General features: G+C 33.6%; 1 long non-coding RNA gene across 1 annotated transcript; it reads right to left on the reverse strand.

The window, feature by feature from the left end:
* Positions 1 to 538: 538 nt before the first annotated feature.
* LOC306659317 lies at positions 539 to 8,570 on the reverse strand. The gene is made up of 3 exons (XR_013763270.1): positions 8,505 to 8,570; positions 3,066 to 3,122; positions 539 to 646 (listed from the first exon to the last, which is right to left on the reverse strand). It is a non-coding gene; the product is annotated as an uncharacterized lncRNA (long non-coding RNA).
* Positions 8,571 to 10,195: the final 1,625 nt, after the last annotated feature.

Genomic DNA, 10,195 nt, shown 5'->3' on the forward strand with positions numbered 1-10,195 from the left:
CAGTAGAATTTAAAAATATATAAGAAAGTATAAAATTTTTAGAAAATATGCTCTGGGGTTTCATACAAGTAAAACAACTTCCATGTAGGTTTATAATATTTAGAAACGTATACTATATACTCTATTTTGAGCACTGAAGAATGGCTATTCTAAGCATTTTAAATAATAATAGTTTCTTAATTACCACACAAGTACAAATAATTTGAGCACTTAACATATTACATGAGAAAATATAATTATGATATTTACTATTTTGGATGATTCAGCCATTACTACAGCATTTATCATTATACACAAAAAAAATACAAATTTGGGGAAAGGTGATTGATATGGTTAGTTTGAAATAATAAGATTTTAGATAAAGTGATCTTTTTTATAAGTAAGCCTGAATTTAGTTGAATTAGCAACCACTTCACATTACACTTATTTTTATATCTTTTTTTCATAAATACTTTTGAAAGTTGTTAACATCAGTTCATATTGTTCATGATCAATTTTCATGAGGAATATAAAGACACTCACAGTTGGTAGGACTAACCTGTCCTGTCATTTCAGGAGCAAGAGAGAAGAAAGGCCAGAAGTAACTATAAACTGAGAAAAACACCATCCAGCTTATTATGCTTCCCCAGACTGCCACATGACTAAACTGCAGAAAGAAAGTACCACAGAGACATGAGTCTTTTCTATTTATAAGGGGAAAAAGTAGTTGTATCAACTAACAGAATACATATCAATAATCTTTCAATTACTTGAAATTTAGGGTTTCTTTCCAACATTCTTTTCAGAATATTTTGCTGCACACACAGGGAACCCCTGATTGATGTATCTTAAACAATGTCACCTTAGTCTCTTAAGCTGAGTGACATTCTGTGTCTTCAGTAAAAATGGTTACCTTTCAGTCAGAATTGGTCCATACATGTGATGAGTGATTTAATGAGACTATATGCTTTTTTTTTTCTTTTATACTTTTGTTTAATACAGAACTATTTTCAAGAAAAGTACAGTATTTGAACAGAAATCAGGGAGAGATTTTTTTTTTTTAAACAAGGCCCAATCATACTTGTTCGGTACAAGTAGATCTGAGACAGTGACAGAAATTGTGACTCTTAGATTGAGTGATGCAGATTAGCCTAGTGGAGACAAGGCTAGACAGCGCTAAAAAAGCGCTTCCAAGGTCTGGGTCTGGGAACTTGTGCCAAACTCTCTAATGGGCTCAAGTGCTCTCCTCCTGTTAGGTTTTGCTTATTGCTTAATTATGTCCAAACAACAAATATAACAAGGGAAAAAAAAAAAAAACAGTCTGCTAGTTCTCAGAGTATTGGTTGATATGCGTTTATGAGTTATCTTCAAAATCAATTTTTCACATTCTTTTTAATGGTTATGTGTTAGTCAAATGATTCCTCTTTCTGGTTAGAGTAAACAGAACTGGTCTCTAGAAAGGGTCTCCCTGTGATCATGAAGATAGTGGAAAAGAGGATCAGGTGAAAACTGGCAAATTTGAACCCTAAAAAACAGCAATGCATTTTCATAATAGTTCCCTCATCATTGACACAATGCATTAGCTGCAATGCTGGGCATTTCCATATGGTTTAATCTTTTCTGCTGGGAAAAAGGAATTGGGGCAAGCCAACTGCTCTTGAGAGGCATTTTGTTCTCTCTCTGCCCCTGCTCAGTCCCTGCACCTAAATGGTGACTTCCAGCATCCTCCTCTTCCCCATGAAGAAGCCTCAGAAGCCCTTCTCCATCATCTCCACAGGGTAGACAATTAGTGCCTTCTCTTCTTTTCCTTCACCAGACTCCTTAACCTCCATTGCAAGTAGAGAGCAGGAACCTGGGACAACCCAGGCCACAAGAAAGACCTCTGTCTTTTGCTAGATTTGATATGGACAAAGAAATATCAATAAAAAAATGAGATTCGGCATGTATAGACATAAGTCATCTTGAACCTAGAAACTATTCTTATTGGAGAGGATTTAACAATTAGAATGAGAAATTAAAAAATTGTTTCTATATTGGCATAATGGTTAATGTGGTATAATATCATGCGTATAATTTGTATGTCTTATGAGTTGCTAAGGAAATATGTTTTTTCAGAACTGAGTGTCAAGGTCCAGGTGGACCTTGTTGTGGTCAGAACTCCAAATTGATTGCATCAGAGAATATGTGATATACTACATAATCTTAGCTTTTCAAAGGTGACAAAATAATACAAATTCATTTCCTCTCGAAAATCTTCGTTTGTTTTTGCAGTACTGGGGATAAAACCCCGGGGCCATGAGCATCTACACAAGTGTTCTATGGCTGAGCTATACCTCCCAGTCCCTTCCATGAATGTTTTGAGTATTAATTGGAAAACAACTCATTCACAGCCGTGCAAATTAAATAAATGGAAAAATGTTAACTATAATTAAATGAAAAAAAGTAAATTACAATACATTAGTTACATTATTTTTTTTTTCTTTTTGATACCAGGGATTGAACCCAGGGGGCACTTTACCACAAACCTACACCCTAATTCTTTTTCTTCTGTATTTTGAGAGAGGGTCTTAAGAAGTTGCCTAGGGTCTAAGTAGTCCAGGCTGGCCTCAAACTTGGAATCCTTCTTCCTCAGCCTCCTGAGTCAGTGGGTTTACATGTGTGCACTTTATCCCACTATGATTCTATTTTTGTTTAAAAAATTAACATACATAGAACAAAGACTGAAAGAATAGAAACCAAAATGTTAATAATGTCATTCACATTGAAAGGCATGGAAAATATGTATTTTCTTATTTTTCTGTATGAGCTACATTTTCTGTTTTAATCCTGAAGTTGGCTAATACTAGTTAATGAAGTTTCTCAGTTTTAGTATGCTAAATTGAATCTATTTCAAGTGTAAAACATCTAATATCCTAAAGACACTAGATGAATAACATGCCTTCATCCAATCTAAATCATTATTTGAACATGCAAAATCAAGTAAAACATGGAAAACAAACAAAAGTTCATTATTTTTCTAAAGATTAAAAGTAAATCAGCATATAGCAACTACAGTGGATTGAGCAAAACTCCTGAAGTATACTCACTGTATTCCAAGATGTTGTCTCCAATGCAGCTTTCAGACAAACAGTAACAACTACGTACTGTGAGAGGTGAGACGGGAAGGTAAACAGAATGAAAAAAATGTAGAACACTTTCCATTAGAATTCATGTCTCCCACGCCTTTCCTGACGCTCCCCTGGTTCACCTCCACATCTGGTGGACTCTAGTGTCACTAAGATGATAAGTGTTCTGCTGGGTTTTAGTTCTGAGGAGGATGTAGTGTTTTCTAATACATGCTCATGTTTAGGAACTGTTTAACATATGACTCAAAGCAATGCTTATGTTATAAGCTCTTATATTTACTTTTCTTTATAAATACCATGGAGGGTATTCTACCTAGAAATCTGAGTGCTATTGATAAAAAATACAGTTGAGCAGGGTAAATTGAAACCATGTAAATCAAATAGTAACTTCACTATTGTTGTCCTTTTGTACCTCTCTATATATTTTAGAAATACCTCATCAAGTCTCTGGGGCTTTTGATTGGCATTATAATAAAATCATATTTCAACTTTAGGAGAGATGACTTCCTTACAGTATTGAACCTTTCAGTCAATGAACATGATATATTTCTTCATTTAGAAATTCTTCATGTCTCCAATAAAGTTTTATCATTTTTCTCAAAGAGGTTATCAACATCATTTGTTAGATTGATTTACATGTTTTTCATGTGCTTAATACTATTGTAAAATGACATGTAAAACTTTAATTTTCTAAGTACCTGATATACAGAAATATAATTTATCTTGAAATACTGATCATTATCTAACAATTTGCCACCCTTTTTTTATTAATTATAATATTTTATCTATAGAATTTTTTTCTGTTTCTGTGTAGGCACTCATAGGTATAAGAAAGATTTTTTTTTTCCTTCCAAAGGTGACACTTCTTATTTTATCTTCTTATCTTATTGTACTAAATAGTAATTCTGCTGCAATGTGAAAGAGAGGTGGTAACACTGAACATCTTTGTCTTATCCTGTCTCACAGATTAAGCTTTCAGGGTTTCATTAAATCTGATTTTATTTCAGAGCAATTTCTATGCAGCAACAGGTGAGTGATATGTTGAATGTCTAAATTCCTACTTTTGAAATAGTCTTTGATTATATTCACTGCTTGGTCTCCAGTGTCCACATTCTAGGAAGTCTTCATTATTTTAACTAACTATTCCAAAACCCTTTACCTTAAGGATTCCAAGACACTGGCTCTACCGACCTCTTCAAGTTCACCTCTGCCATTGCCCACAGCCCCGCTTGCCTAAAACTTTGCTCCATGCTCTTATTCCACAGCTTCTTCTAACTCCCTAGGATTACCAAGGTTGATTCCACCTTGGGGGAGGATTACTCCATCATCATGGGGGCTATTTTTGGGCTCTCCAATTCACTAATCTTGGGATCGGCATACAGGGAGAGCAGGGTTAGTGATCACACCAACTAAGCCTATGGATTCTTTTTGTATTTCCCCTTGGCCATCACATTTTAAGGGTTTGTGTGTTGGCCTAGTTCTTTTCCTTCTCTAATTATTATAATATATTATTTAATTATGATTTTTGGTGGTTGTTGGTTTTACCATTCTGGAGATATATATATATTTAAGACTTAGGAAGTTGAGATTCCAGGAGAAAATTTACTCTGGCACCTTAACTAGTAATCTCTTAAATGTATTATGTATATATGTATTTTAAATTCTCCATGTTTAGAAACTCTTTAATAAATGACTATAATCAAAGCTTAAATCAGATGCTTTTATATGTACATTTTGTAAAAACAGCCTAGAAGTTGGGGGTTTTGTTTTATTTTGGTTTGTCTTGTTTTCGTACTGGGGATTGAACCCAGGGAAACTTTACCACTGATCTACAATCTCAGTACTTTTCAGTTTTTATTATGAGAAAAGGTCTTGTTAAGTTGCTGAGGCTGACCTTGAGCTTGTGATTTTCCTTCCCCAGCCTTCTTGATTGTGGGGATCATAGCCATGTGCCAACTGCATATAGAACTCATCTTAGAAGATTTGATTCTACCTAGAAACCTGAATGTCATATCTCTAGAATGTAATTTTAATGAGGACTTAGTTGGATTTTCTACCATATTTTCAACATTCAACACAATATTTTGCACAAAAGTCTCAAAAAACACCTAGGGATAAATGAAATAAACAAACCAAATAAAATTTTATTTGATATTTCTTTCCTGGGGTTAAGAAAAGTTTTGTTTTGTTTTGTTTGAAAGAAGAAAACTTGCTCTAGACACATGTATGAATATATAAGAAAACAATATCTAACCACATTAAATGTTCAGGAATATATAATATAGTATAAAAGTACAACAAATAACATGAAATAAGTCAACCAGCTAAAGTTGGGGAAAACATGGGGAAAATGGTTTGTGATATGTTGTTAAATTAAAATAAAAAACAAGTTGCAGAGGAATATGTTTCTACTTGCACACAAAAGGACTAACACACAACCGAATATGAAATTATAATTTTTAGAATCAAGAGGAACCAAGAAATTCCACCAGAAAACTTTTAGAACTCATAAGTGAATTCAGTAAAGTAGCAGGATATAAGATCAATGCACATAAATCTAATGCATTTTTATACATAAGTGATGAATCTTTGGAAAGAATAATTAGGAAAACTACCCCATTCACAATAGCATCGAAAAAAATAAAATACTTGGGAATCAATCTCACAAAAGAGGTGAAAGACCTCTACAATGAGAACTACAGAACATAAAGAAAGAAATTAAAGAAAACCTTAGAAGATGGAAAGATCTTCCATGTTCTTGGATAGGAAGAATTAATATTGTCAAAATGGCCATACTACCAAAAGTGCTATACAGATTCAATGCAATTCCAATTAAAATCCCAATGACGTACCTTACAGAAATAGAGCAAGCAATTATGAAATTCATCTGGAAGAATAAGAAACCCAGAATAGCTAAAGCAATCCTTAGCAGAAAGAGTGAAGCAGGCGGTATTGCAATACCAGATCTTCAACTCTACTACAAAGCAATAGTAATAAAAATGGCATGGTATTGGTACCAAAATAGAAAGGTAGATCAATGGTACAGAATAGAAGACATGGACACAAACCCAAATAAATACAATTTTCTCATACTAGACAAAGGGGCCAAAAATATGCAATGGAGAAAAGATAATCTCTTCAACAAATGGTGCTGGGAGAATTGGAAATCCATATGCAACAGAATGAAACTAAACCCATATCTCTCACCATGCACGAAACTAAACTCAAAATAGATTAAGGACCTCGGAATCAGACCAGAGACCCTGCAAATTATAGAAGGAAAAGTAGGTCCACATCTTCAACATGTCGGCTTAGGACCAGACTTCCTCAACAGGACTCCCATAGCACAAGAAATAAAAGCAATAGATTCAAACTAAAAAGCTTTCTTTCAGCAAAGGAAACTATCAGCAATGCAAAGAAAGAGCCTACAGAGTGGGAGAAAATCTTTGCCAATCATACTTCAGATAGAGCACTAATCTCCAGAATCTATAAAGAACTCAAAAAAATCTACACCAAGAGTGCAAATAATCCAATCGACAAATGGGCTAAGGAAATGAATAGACACTTCACAGAAGAAGATCTACAAGCAATCAACAAACATATGGAAAAATGTTCAACATCTCTAGTAATAAGAGAAATGCAAATCAAAACCACCCTAAGATTCCATCTCACCCCAATTAGAATGGCGATTATCAAGAATACGAGCAACAACAGGTGTTGGTTAGGATGTGGGGAGAAAGGTACACTCATACATTGCTGGTGGGGCTGCAAATTAGTGCAGCCACTCTGGAAAGCAGTGTGGAGATTCCTTAGAAAACTTGGAAAGGAACCACCATTTGATCCAGCTATCCCACTCCTTGGCCTGTACCCAAAGGACTTAAAATCAGCATACTACAGAGATACAGCCACATCAATGTTCATAGCTGCTCAATTCACAATAGCCAGACTGTGGAACCAACCTAGATGTCCTTCAATTGATGAATGGATAAAGAAACTGTGGTATATATATACAATGGAATATTACTCAGCCATAAAGAATGATAAAATTATGGCATTTGCAGGCAAATGGATGAAATTGGAGAATATCATGCTAAGTGAGATAAGCCAATCTCAAAAAGCCAAAGGACGAATGATATCGCTAATAAGTGGATGATACACATAATGGGGGGTGGGAGGGGTTAGTGTTAGGGTTAGAGTTAGGGTTAGGGAGGGGGGTAAGAATGGAGGAAGGAAGGACTATATAGAGGGAAAAGAGTGATGGGAGGAGTGGGGGGAAGGGAAAAAATAACAGAATGAATCAAACAACATTACTCTATGTAAATTTATGATTACACAATGGTACGCATTTATGCCATGTACAAACAGAGAAACAACATGTATCCCATTTGTTTACAATAAAAAAAAAATTTAGAATCATGAAAAAGAAATTGCTAGCAGTAGTTGCATACAAAAAACTTATAAGTCATAAAGAAAAAAATGGTAAATTTAACTATATAAAATTCACATACACAATATGTATTGATGTAATACAGACTATGTATGACATTTCCATTAACAGTGAAAATGTGGAACTGGGAAAATTTCTGGAACAAACATAAGAAAAAAATTAACATCTTTAATATATAAATAATTACTAATAAATAAGAAAAAACCAACATCCCAATAGAACTAAATACCATAATAAGCAGTTAATGGGGAAAAAATGGAATTCATGCAAATATGCTTACTCTCAAAGCAAAAACTGCAAGGCTATCATTTCACCTTTTGTATGAAAAATGTGATAATACAACTGCCCATGGGGATTAGGGAAACTGGTGTTCTTCTTACTAAATTTGTGCAACCTCGTTGTGGGAATATTTGGTAAAAAGTCTTTGAAAATTCATGGTAACGTTTGATACAGCAATTAAGCTTCTAGAAATTCATCCTACATATACACTTACTCATTGGCACAAGACAATAGTCTTTGTGGTATTGTTCATAATCTCAAAGGACCTAAAACAATAGTTATGTCCACTAAAAGAGACTGGTTAAATCAATTAGAGCCAATTACTCATACAAGCAACCCTGAAAGGATGAGGTAGATATTTATGGGCTGATTTGAAATCATCAAGGCATGTTATACAGTGAAAAAAATAAGATGTTGAGAAGCATTCCCTACTTATACCAAAAAAAAAAAAAAAAAAAAAAAAAAAAAAGAGGTAGGGAGGGAGGGAACATATATTTGTTATAAAGTTCACATTTCTAGAAATATATATAAACAATTGCTATAATAGTTTCATTTTGGAAAAGATATTAGAGTGTGAGAGAATCTTAAAATTCATGGTATATTGTCTTACATAATAAAGTGCTTGATTTATTTTAATTAGAAACAAGTGATTTAATGCACAAGGGTGATCTTACCGTATAAATAAAATTTCCAAGAAATAAATAGTCTGTGCTGTAGCCACGTTGGAAAATCATATCTGAAAAATGAAAAAGTCACGTTTTAATTTTATAGAGCCTGTAACACAGATTTTGGATTTATTTTTACGAAAGAAACCCATAATGGACACCAAAAAATATTCATTGATTATTGGACATATTTCTAAATTGCTGTCAAAGACAAAAATTTTGCATCTATTATCTGTCACAATTGTGACTTTTTTTCCATTTCTTATTCTCTCCCAAGATATATCAAGCAACAGATGAATAAATAAAGCCCAAGGAGTACATGAATGTGATTGTTAAGCCTAGTTTTATCAGCATTAAACCACTGGACAGAACCCAGAAATTAAAAAATACAAATAGTCCATGAGAAACTTCAATAATTTTGTCATCATGCTTTTAATAATATTCCTTTTCTAAGGTTACTAAAGTAACAAACTTAATAGATCATTTGAAATAATGATAGAATTTCCTAATTCTTTTCAATTATTGCTAAATCTGCTGTAAGACTTGTAAATTTCATCCTATATGAAAGCCCAAGACTATCTCAAGATTAGAATGATTTTTTCAGATCTTCTTTACATGTTTCAGAATTCTCTAATACATATTGGTGATCTGTGGTCCTAGCTGATGTGTAAATTTTCAAGTACCAATTCCTGACCTTTATACCAATTCAAAAGATAGTATACTTATGTACTTGAGCTCATTTATTGTTGATGTTTTTTGTTTGTTTCTGAGTTATAACCTGCTAAAATTTTCAAGGCTTATACCTTTGCCTAAAACTACATGCAATGAAATACTTAGGGCATCTATTTGAAGGGAACTAGATAAGTATGTGGGCCAATTTACAATCTCTAGGAGAATGACAATCATGGTTCCGGAGTGTGCATTGACCTTCACTTTGTGAGCTTTTTGGGAGTGGGCTGATAGTGTAGATGAGAACAATATAACTGAATAGAAAAGAGAAGACAGCTACTTCACGGGAGCATAATATTGGATTATATTGTCTAGAAATATGTTCATAAAGGGAACAGAGAAATTAGAAGCTATGTTGAGAAGGAAGAAAAATTCCAGTATTCCAACATCATGGTGTGAAGCAGAAATTACTTTCCTTCTGGATATTACTCAAAATTAGTAATGAAAACAAAATCTATGTCAGGGGAATAAGGAGACAAAAAAATCCACAGACTCAGAAAGCTAATGAGGGCTTCCAAGGAGCTGAGTCCAGCACAGAAGCTGAGCTTGCAACATGTAGTAACAGCTCCCTGATGTGAATACCAACCTGGCCTACAGCATCAGATCTCAGGAAACATCTGCAAAACTACACTTTTAACTCTCTGGGTCAGAAACTTTAATTTCATGAAGAATTAAATAAAAGAAGCATAAACAGAACCCATAAAAAATATTATTTTATGACTTTTGTTGTCATTCTTGATTATATTATAAATTATGAAATGTTTTTAAATGGATTGAATCAAATGAGTGGAAAAGGACAGCAAAATTTATCAGATGAAGGATGGTTTACCAGGGAATTTTACAATATACAGTCAAAAACCTAATGACTGGAGAAATCAGAACAAAGAGACTTGTGTGCATCAAAATATATTGATATATACCTGATATGTTGAAGAAATAAAACTAAATAAGGAAAAACAAATGTGGTGTTA

Source organism: Sciurus vulgaris (genome assembly GCF_902686455.1).
Source record: "Sciurus vulgaris genome assembly, chromosome: 4".
Classification (NCBI taxonomy): Eukaryota; Metazoa; Chordata; class Mammalia; order Rodentia; family Sciuridae; genus Sciurus; species Sciurus vulgaris.